The 10,426-nt window shown below is 43.7% G+C and overlaps 1 long non-coding RNA gene across 1 annotated transcript in view; it reads left to right on the top strand.

Moving 5' to 3' along the window:
• The window catches only part of LOC102189648, a 29,823-nt gene continuing 20,770 nt past the window's right edge, over window positions 1,374-10,426 (top strand). Inside the window, exons 1-2 of the long non-coding RNA XR_311149.3 lie at window positions 1,374-1,753; window positions 2,411-2,491. This is a non-coding gene — a long non-coding RNA (uncharacterized LOC102189648). The remainder of the gene's footprint in view (window positions 1,754-2,410; window positions 2,492-10,426) is intronic.

Genomic DNA, 10,426 nt, shown 5'->3' with positions numbered 1-10,426 from the left:
TTTTGTTTGTTTGTTCAACTTGTCCTGTAAATTCTTCATTCATTTGATTGTCTTGGCTTCAATTTTTTAAGCATTTGTTACTTTTCTCCTTCAAGCCTTTTGAAAGTAGCATTTGCATTAATAACATCAAAGAGTTTTTTCACATCAACTTCTGAGTGATAGACGAGTTGATCTCCCTTTTCTAATTCACTCTCTTTCTCTAATTCCAAGATGCTGTTGTTCCTGTAATCTTCTCTGATCAGTCAAATTTACAACCTTCAGTACAGTTTCGGGTGGAGATCTTAACTGGCTCTCTATCCTTCACAGCCTGTTTCATTTGTGTGTCTGAGTTTCCAAGCACGTTTTTCTGTTCCTTCAGCTTGCAGGTACTCCGCTTTCATGCTGCAGTTTCTTAGGCAAGCAATTTTGGACTCTCCTGAAGTTGAGCGTTTGCTTTCAAATCATGCATTATTTTCTTCTGAAGTCACTCTGCATTCTTCTGAGAGGCTAAGCCATCCTTCTGCATTAGTCACTGGGGATTGGAAGGATATTCGTGCCTCTTGGATGACTGTGTCTGTTGCTGAAGGTGAGCCCTCACCATCAGCCCATGAATTATTTAGTATTTACTTTGTGAAGGAAATGGCAACCCACTCCAGTATTCTTGCCTGGAGAATCCCATGGACGGAGGAGCCTGGTGGGCTACAGTCCACGGGGTTGCAAAGAGTCGGACACGACTGAGCGACTTCACTTTCACTTTCTTTTCACTTTTGTTGGCCAAGAGAGTGCCTGGTTCATTTCTGATGCAGGTGAGTCTCAGGACAGTGGCAGATTCTGGGACAGAGGGTGGACGTAGGGGCCGGGATGGAGCTCCACTCGCTGGCCAGGAAGTCCTCGCTGCACGGATGTGGTCCTGTCACCAGCTAGCACTTGGTGCCTACTGCCCGGTGCTGACTGTGCCTCTGCTGATACCACACATCCGTCACCCTGGATGGAAGGTGGAAATCACCCTGCTTGCTGGCCAGCAGCATCCAGCATCCCCATGGCTTATGCTGGCCCAGGCTTCTGGGGATGAACAGAGAGCACGGGAGCGCCTAAGCTTCTTGTCCGTCTCTGGCAGGTCGATGGGCTGGGGCCATGAGGATGCCAAGGCCATTGGGGCCACTCACCTGGAGAGACTTTGAGTAGCCATCTCTAGGAACCTAGAACTTTCTGGACAAGGGGCCCCCAGCCTCCCTCTTTACCGAGCTCTCTGGGTCCCCTTGGCCAGTCTCTTGGCTTGGGGGACAGCAGGGCTGGAATTGGGGTGTCGGGTTTTGGTAAGCTGAGCCCCCTCAGGGTGACTCCAGGGTCTGAGATCAAGGCCATGCGGTAGGGGAGAGTAGGCAGCGGCCCGAGCTGATGAGCGTGGACCTGAGTCCTTCAGGGTGGGTGTCTGGTCCTGGAGGCTGTGAGCCCCAGGACATGGGTGGTGGCCTGTGGGGTGTCTTCGTGGCCCTCAAAGTCTGGGCGACACAAGGCCCAGGGTGTGGGGTGGGGAGGCTTCTGGGGGCCCATGGAGGTGGTGAGAGCAGCTGCTCGATGACCTGGGGGCTCCCATTGCTGTTCTTGTCTGAGTGTGTGCACTATGTCCTCAAGCACAGCCCTCCGCCAGCTTTTATTAAGCACTGCCAAACTCTGGAGCGTGTCACTGGAGAGGACTGGCTTCCACCCCTGGGGACTTGAGGGTTTCGCAGGCTTGTGCCATGAACTCTGTGACATTCTTCAACTCAGGCAGGTAATCTTTCGGCTGACTCTTCCTCTCCTTAAAGCATGTGGGCTTTTTATTGTGAAAATAGCCATGAGTGTAAATAACCAGGATCTCCTGGGGACACCTTGTCTCAGGCATTTGGTGGGCTTCAGCGGAGACCCCACAGCTGCCCCAGGGCCAGGGGGTGGGGAGGACATTCCTGGGAGGTCAGCACCCTTCCCTGGCTCCAGAGGGCACCACAGATGCACAAAGCCCTGGGGGATGCTCTGTGTCTAAAGAAAACCAGTGCCTGGCAAGCAGGACAGATGATCAGTTGGGCCGGCAGAGGGGAGGCAGCCAGTTTATGTAAAACAGGAGTCTCCTCTGTGGCGGGCTGCACCCCGGAGAATGCTGTTCCAGATGGTGCACTTGGTGGGGGCTGACTGAGCGCAGCCAGAGACCACCCTGGAACTCGGGTTACTCGAGGCCCTGCCGGGCCCCATGGCTGACCCGGAGGATGCAAGCCCTGCCCTGTGCCATCCACTTCCCTCACGTGGGTGTGTCCAGGCTCCATGGAGGGCTGCCCTGAGGACCCCTGACCCTATGTCCCTGCCTGGCAAGGCTCAGTCCCTCAATTTAGTTTCCTTATGCAGCAGGAAAGCTGGCTTCTCCCTGAAAGGTCACAGGGGTCTTCCTTCCCTGCAGGTACCTGCTCTCCTTTGTGCTTGTCATTCAGGGGGCTCACGGGTGCCACCAGGCTGAGAGACTGCACTCACAAGAACTCAGGTGAGATCAGTTGACACTGGAAGGTCTTGACCTTTTACAGGTTTTCGGTGGAGCTCGTTTGTTCCCGTTCAGTCCTGCTCTTCCTGGATGGGGTGACACTCCTCTGGGGAGCTCAGGGCCCCAGGCTCCCTCATCCATGTGGCTCTTCCGTCTTCATGTGCCTCCCAAGGTGGCCCTGGGACAGGTCTCCAATTCCTGAGTCATTCCAGGAGTGCGCCTCCTGAAATGTGCAGAGTAAGCCCTTCTTTGGGCTAAATTTGCCAACTTTTATTTCTTCAAATCTCCTCCAGATTCAGGCTCAGAGCCCCTTCCCAGGCTCTGTCACGAATGACTGGTCCCCAGGACTGCTTCCAAGGCTCTCTGGCCGTGTTCTCTTCTGGGTCAGAAAGCCACCTCTGAGAATCGGGGCAGGGTTCACGGCCCAGTTCTTCCTTGATGGAACGTGACTACCAGCTTCTGTAGTCTCGAATGTGCACTAGGTGTGTTTTCTGGTGTCAGTGACTCGTCCCACTGCTGACAGGAAAAGAGGCCCAGAAAATTCGGATGCGGTCGGCCCAGCTGGAGAGGAGGTTGCCCAGAAATGCCAGATGCTCCTCTTCCAGCAGCCAGACCACGGACTCCAGCCAGAGTCCGAGGGGCCCTGGAGCTGCCGCTGCTCGGAGGGGCCTGCAGGGCCCAAGGCCTGTTCCTCATGTCGTCATGGGGAACCACCAGCCCATGGCTTGGAGTTACTAATGATTGTGCAGACTGGGAAGTGGACAGGCTGGAAATCTGAATCAGAGTTGAGTTTACAGTCTTGAGTCTGAAATCTATAGAGCAAGCCGGCAGGGTTGTAACCTGAACAAGATTTCGAGGTTACAGTCTTTGAACTTCTTTTTCCTATTTTTCATGTGTAATTTTACTTCTGTGTATTGGAGAGGAGGCAGATTTTCTAAAAAGAGATCAAGAATACACTCTATCACAAAAAAGTACAGGTAGAGGAAACTGAGAGAAAAGACCCTCCTTTTCAGGGATTGACAGAGGTTTACAATGCAGAGGGGCCAGCTGCAGAGGGACTCAGAAAGATCAAAGGGAAAGATCAGTGCTCTCCCACCGACCCAATGCTGAAAATGTCGGTGAGGGCAGGCCCCAGGGCCTGCACGCAGAGTCTCTAGAATGCAGAGCTTTGCCTCCAGAAGCCAGAGAGAATGACTTCCATTTTCAGTCTTGAGGGTTCCTGCATGCTCAAGAATAAAGCCGTCTCCCCTGACACAGGGAGCGGCCACTCGGAGGCAGGCCTGGTTTCAACTCCTTGAACCTGATCACAGGGGGTTCCCAGCCCAGTGGAGCTCTGACGCAGGAGCTGTTGACCTGTGTGGCCCCAAGATCTGCTTCAAGCAGATTTCCTGCAATGAGTTGGGTCAAGGAAAGTTTTTCATTGATGCTTGATTTATTTTTAATTTATTTTATACGACCACGTTGCCTTCTTCCTTCTTTGGGAGTGCCCATAACAAAATACTCCACTCACTGGCCTGAATGATGCTCAGGGCCCAACGTGAGAACGTCCTCAGGTTCTTTGTGCAGCCCTGGCTTGTCTGTTAAGGAGGTTTTGTTATTTCAGCAACCTTCAAACAGGTAATAAATAAATTTCCACTGGGTTGGCACTTCCTGTCATTTCCTGAAGGAGGGGCGGATTGTTCAAAGAGCTCCCTGGGGATACTCCAGGCCCTCTTATAATGACTGAATGACCACTGCGTCATTGCCTTACAGCACTGTCACGTAGAAAACCCAGGGAAGGCCACTTATAATATCAGTGTCAGAGCTGGAGTGTCTGTATTGGAATTGTTCTGAAAATAAAGAAACCACCAAATCAAGTTACTACAGAAAGTGGTCAAAGAGGCCTAAAACCTTTGTAGATGCTCTTTTGGAAGACATGCCTCGCACAGTGTCATCTGCAGAGGATTAGAAAAGCCTGGTTACCTCTGAAGAGCATGAGGGTGACGTGATGTCCAGCACAAAGTGCAGAGTCTTGCCTGACACAGGCCGGCAGCTCTTCATCAGCTCTTCATCAAATAAGTCTTGCCAAGATAAGGGAGGTTTCTGAAAGCTGATTGCCTCTCTTTGGTGATATGCATTACAATTAGATTCAAGTGCATATGAAGAACAAATGAGCAAAGATCTAAAAGCTGTCCTGCTGCCCACTCAAAATGATTAAGTGATTATGCAAAAGAAGATTCCTCAGAAGTGTGGAATGTGCAAGACTCAATTGCTTCCAGGCCTGAAATAAGGAGCTTAATTTGACAGTCACTTAAATTGATATTGCTTTCAATAACCATGCACTGCTCGTTTTGTAAAGGAACCCCAAATCGTCAGTCCCAGTACTTCACTAAACTTTCCTAACACCCTAATTCCAGTTATTTAATCATATAATTAAAAAGTGATCAAAATAGCACAAGAAAACAATTAAGTATAAAAAATCTTGAGAATTCAGTGGGTCCATCTAAAACAGTAGCATTATTGGAATTATTAATATGAATTTATAAGACACTTATTTTCATAAGTAAAGAGAGGAACAGGAAAAGAAAGAGCTAGGGAAAAAAAAAAGGTTTCTTCCTATTCCTTTCCTGTTCAAAATTTGAGCTGATTTAGATATTAAAGAATGACCGTTTGGTAAATGCCATATTTCCCCTCTTTTCATTCCAAACCAATTGCTATTTTATTCCTTTTCTATTACCAAATCATTCAAGAATATTCTAGATTTTCTAGAAAACATAAATAAATTAGAAAAGTGAAAAATACTGAAATTTCAACTCAATACCATCACACTATAAATTTATCATGAAAATAAACTCTAGTTCAATTGTTTTAAATTCTACTTATATTCACTACAGTGTAGCCATGGCATAGCTTTAGCTCATTACGTGTATCTGATGTGAGATTATTAGGGATAATTTACATATATGATTTATTCTGGATGCAGGCTTTAGAGTTAGACTCCCTGGGTCAAACTATTGGTTTTGTCAATCACAGCTGTGCACAGCTTACAAGCTTTGGCAAATTATTTTTCTATCTGATAAAATGTGAATAGTAGTACACATACTTCACAAGGCTATTGTAAGCATTATGTGACTTAAAAACTGAAAGCACTTAGAATAGTGCACTGGGCTTCCCTGGTAGCTCAGTTGGTGAAGAATCCACCTACAATGCAGAGACCCCAGTTTGATTCCTGGTCAGGAAGATCTGCTGGAAAGGGATAGGCTACCACTCCAGTATTCTTGGGCTTCCCTGATGGTTCAGCTGGTAAAGAATCTGCCTGCAGTATGGGATACCTGAGTTCACTCGCTGGGCTGGGAAGATCCCCTGGGGAAGGAAATGGCTACCCACTCCAGTATTCCAGCCTTGAGAATTCCATGGATTGTATAGTCCATGGGGTGGCAAAGAGTCAGACATGACTGAGTGACTTGCACTTTCAGAATAGTGCACATTTATTCAATACATTTAACCATATTGATGGTGATGATAATAGTAATTTGCAAGAAGATAAATAACTTGGTTAAATAACTCAGTGTGTATAGAAAGTTGAATAGGATCTAATTCTTGCCTTCAATGAGTATGCAGTGAATAGGACAAGTAGATAAATAACAAGAATGCAAAGATATGAAATTAGGAAATTCCAAGGAACTTGATATTACATGAGATTTAAGGAATCATTAATTCAGCATGGCATTCATTTATTCATTTCAATTTGATAAATTATTATAATACAGTTTTTAAATGATTATATGCTAGTTAATTGCAATGAAATTTAATACTTAAAATTATTTGGTGAGCCAGCATATTCCTCAAATGATGATGTTTAATATAGATAACTGTTAACTATTTAAGGATGAGGTTTTATAGTCTGCTCCCATCAATTTATCATCTTTGCTTTCATGATAATTTAGTTTTATGCCCAATTTTATATAAAAGTGCTTCTCTTCCTTACAGTCCTTTTTGATATATCCATCAACTGATGACATTTGTTGAAAGTCTCCTATGTATTTACCAGTATACTTGCTCCTCAAAAGAAGTAGATATATTTTTATGTGTAACAACAAGATGAATGAGTTATATACACAATAAAAACAATTTCCAATTGCAGAAAATGAACAAAGCCATTGGTGAAAATGTTCTCAATGTGTAACAGTGAAAAAGCTAAAACCCTAGTTATAGTTTTAAAAGCCTTTCAAATCAATAGCAAAAAATATGCACAGTGGAAAAGGGAGTAGAACATGAGAAGATGGTTACAATTTTAGAAAAAGTCAAGTATATGAGACATGTTTAATTTCATTAGCAATAAAAATGCCAATGTAACCAAAGTTTAAATGCATTCTTCAGTTGCTATATTTCAAATATTTATAATACATGCTGTTGGTGAAAGTGCAAGGAAAGGGGACTTCTGGCTGATGGAAGCATAAATTAACATAGAAAACCATATTGCTTAGGAATTTTCTTTTAAAATAAATATCAATGTATACAGATATCTATCTACAAGAAGATTGTCTAGGCAATCTTAATAAAGAAAGTAGGTTTATTTAGGAAATGATGTACTTTAGAAATAGGTGAAATGAATATTTATTGGTACAGACAGGTGCTCACAGTGTTCAGCGTCTCACTTTGAGGACCAGTCCCCAGGTGTTTCAGTAATGTTTTTGGGCATTTATGGCTCACATCTGGGTTCCCCCAGGAATTGACTCCCTGAGGTCCACACCCTGCTGGGGAGCTGACTCGTCAATGCAGGTGGACAAAGATGCAGCTCCCTGTTTCAATTCTGAGTCACTCTGCTGGGGAATCCCAACTGGAGCTCTTCATGAGATTGTCTTTTACAAGACTGCATTATATTTTCACTTCTCTTCTGGTCTGTGCTATTTCCTTACAGGTATTGTTCTTAGTAGCCCAATACACTTCCTACAGACAAATCTCCATCTCAAAATCTGTTATCCAGGAACCCAGCCTAAGACAGTTGGTGCCAGAAGGGGACTGGAAAGGAAACCAGTGGTGTGTTGGTTACTGTTAGAGCACTGGGTCTCTGGGAAGAAATACATCTTGATTTATGACTCTTGCTAATTTCCTTGGTATAAATTCGTCCATCTTGGGAGATCTTACCAAATGCAGAGTTGGGAAAAGATGTGTACAGTTGCTTCTTGTGCTGTAGTGTGGCTGGCTTAGCCCTCTAGTAGAAAGTCTCTCACGTGCAATTTGGAACTTGATTACTCACCACTAACTGTTTGCAGGCAACGTGTCCTCCATCCAGTTAGTAGGTGGAGTGGTAATTGCCTGTTGCACTGCTGCAGTTGTTAAGACTTCGTTCCTGGTGAACTGTGATGGAATGTGGATAGATAGCAATGCTCTAGTACACAGAGTACCCATACCACAGGGATTTGGAAGAGTGGGACAAGTAGTGATATAAGAACAGTGGCATCGGACGAGTACCATGATGAACTAGAGAAAGAAAATAAAAACCGAAAGGGTATGAATCACCAATTGAAACAGAAGTTTGAGAATCAGAGAGGCTCTTTGGCTGCAAATAAAGAGACCTTCACCTCCTGCATCCACAGGGCAGTAAAAACAAGACAGTTGTAAGCCCAAGGATTTAATTATGTTATGGCTATATCTTGGTGACTTTTGGGTCTCTCATGCCAGAGAGAAACAAAAAGGAGAGAAGGAGTCACCGTCCAGGCTTTGGCAGCTGACTCTGTTTATTAGGTGGAGTAAAGGCTGCTGTTTAACCAGGTGGGCAGAAAGACTTTCTCTGAAACCTCGTCTATGAGGGCATCTTTGATAGTCATTCCCTTGCTCACTCTTGTTTATAAATGGAAACGTGCTGCAGCCACAACCTGAGAAAAGAACTTGATCTAAGCCCTGAGTTAGGAAAACATACCAAATTTTCTGGGATCAGAAAAAGAGCTCTCAGGTTTCCTCTGGACTCAGCCACTGCGGCTGGAAATGAGTGGATGAACTGGTTGTTGCGATGAAGGGCACACAAGGTGGGATTTGACATAAAGTCACATCCTCGTTAACTGAACCTCCAGGATCATGTGTGGAATCAAGGTAACTTCTTTCAGGACTGACTTTTTTTGCTGAGTAGCTTTCTATAGTTGGGGCTTTTCTGTGAGTTGTAGAATATTTAGCAGCATCTCTAACCACTCGTTTCCAGGAGCACTCACTCGCTTGTGATAACTGATGATGTCTCTACACATTGTCAAGTGTTCTTTGGGGGACAAAATCACCTCCAGTCGAGAATCACTTCTGTAGATTCATGAAAGAAGTCAGGAGAGCACAGAGGATGAAAGAGTAAACTTTATTTGAACATGTCAGGAAAGGCTTCAGACAGCAGGTAATGGTTGATACTATTAAGAATTCTACACAGTCAACACTTTGGGGGAAGAATCCACAGTGAACTGCTATTAAAATAAACTCAGTAATGCCATTTATTAAGCTAATTAAGTTATTAGGGACAGTTTCTAAGTGAGTTAGTATATACTGAGGATCTGTATGTTTGCTTAGATTGGTAGGATGTCAACATCACCCAAAGACCCATCATGTTTTCCTCTTTGTATCTTGATTAAATTACCCCTTTTTTGACCCTGAAATGTCAGTCTACTGCAAAAAAGGGCACAAATAAATTAATACAAAGATGTCATAAGAGTGGAATTTTTCTCAATTGGATTTGTGACCGCAAACAGATGGTGCAAAAAGCATGAGAACACCCCTGTTCATAGTTGAAACCAAAGCATATTGAGTCCTCTTCAGACTTATTTTGAAAAATAAGTTCATATTTTTAGAAAACACTTGAGCTCTTTGACTATCATCCCTTCCCCTCACCAGTCCCTAGTTCCCTCTTTTATATGCATTTTTATTTACACTGTTACATACCAAAAAATTAATGCTAAACTCAAGATCATGTTTCTATATAGTCAAAATCATGATAATTAGAAATAACCACATGATTGACTGTACAATTATTTTTCTTTCAGAACCTTAGACTCTAGTAAATATAACACAAAAAGAAACTTTGAGATAGATTATGCCTTTTCAGACTTACACTAGATACCAGAGCCTCTACAATGAAGTGCTCATCTTCAGAACATTTGTATTCTTGTGGCCATTTCCCATTGAGTTTTCTGCATCTATTGCTTTTATGATGTGATAACTGCCTAAGTGAAAAATAACATGGATTAAAATGATTTTCTCCTCTGGGATTCAAGTTGTTCTTTATGAGCCTCAGTCCTCTGCTTAGCATCTTTATTCCCTGAAAATAGTTTTCTAGATGACTTTCACCTTGATGACTGAGTTGATGAAGTCAGATGATAATGATATTCACAAGCTGAACAAACTGTGGGAAAAGTCACTTAGTTCTGGTCAATGATACAAAGGCATTTCTCATGTTATATGGTTTTCCTCTTTCCCAGCAAAAAGATAAGAGAGAATTACCATTTTGGAGTATTCTGCCAACAATGTTCTGTTCTTCAAGTAAATGTCAAGTAATTGGAAATACACTGACATTTGAGATTACTATATATGTTAGCATGCCTTTAATCATAAGAATACTCTTTAGTAGTGTTTTCTAGATATAGGTTTCCAATAGTAAGTCCTCATGAAGAGTCACCAATAGTAGTTTCAATCTGGGGCTAATGGTGTTTCATAAATGTGAACTTTTCCACTCATGCCTTTGAGAGAGCACCATTTAAAAATCACACCAAAAGACTTTGCTTCTGGGAAGGAGTAAGAAAACTTTTCCCTATTTTCCCCTCTAAGGACAACTAAAGGGCACAACTATTACATACAAAACAAACTCTAAAAGTGCAGAGAAGAAGCAGACTAGTAGGAACCTTGAGACCTAAGGATCAAAACAGGGATGCACCCCCCAACCCACCCTGGCTTTCTTTCAGTCTCATAAATCCTGGACTTGGAGAT

The sequence above is a fragment of the Capra hircus genome, chromosome 27 (genome assembly GCF_001704415.2).
Source record: "Capra hircus breed San Clemente chromosome 27, ASM170441v1, whole genome shotgun sequence".
In the NCBI taxonomy this organism is placed as follows: Eukaryota; Metazoa; Chordata; class Mammalia; order Artiodactyla; family Bovidae; genus Capra; species Capra hircus.
The sequence above is the reverse complement of the archived record's forward strand: the minus strand, read 5'-3'. Positions and strand labels throughout refer to the sequence as shown.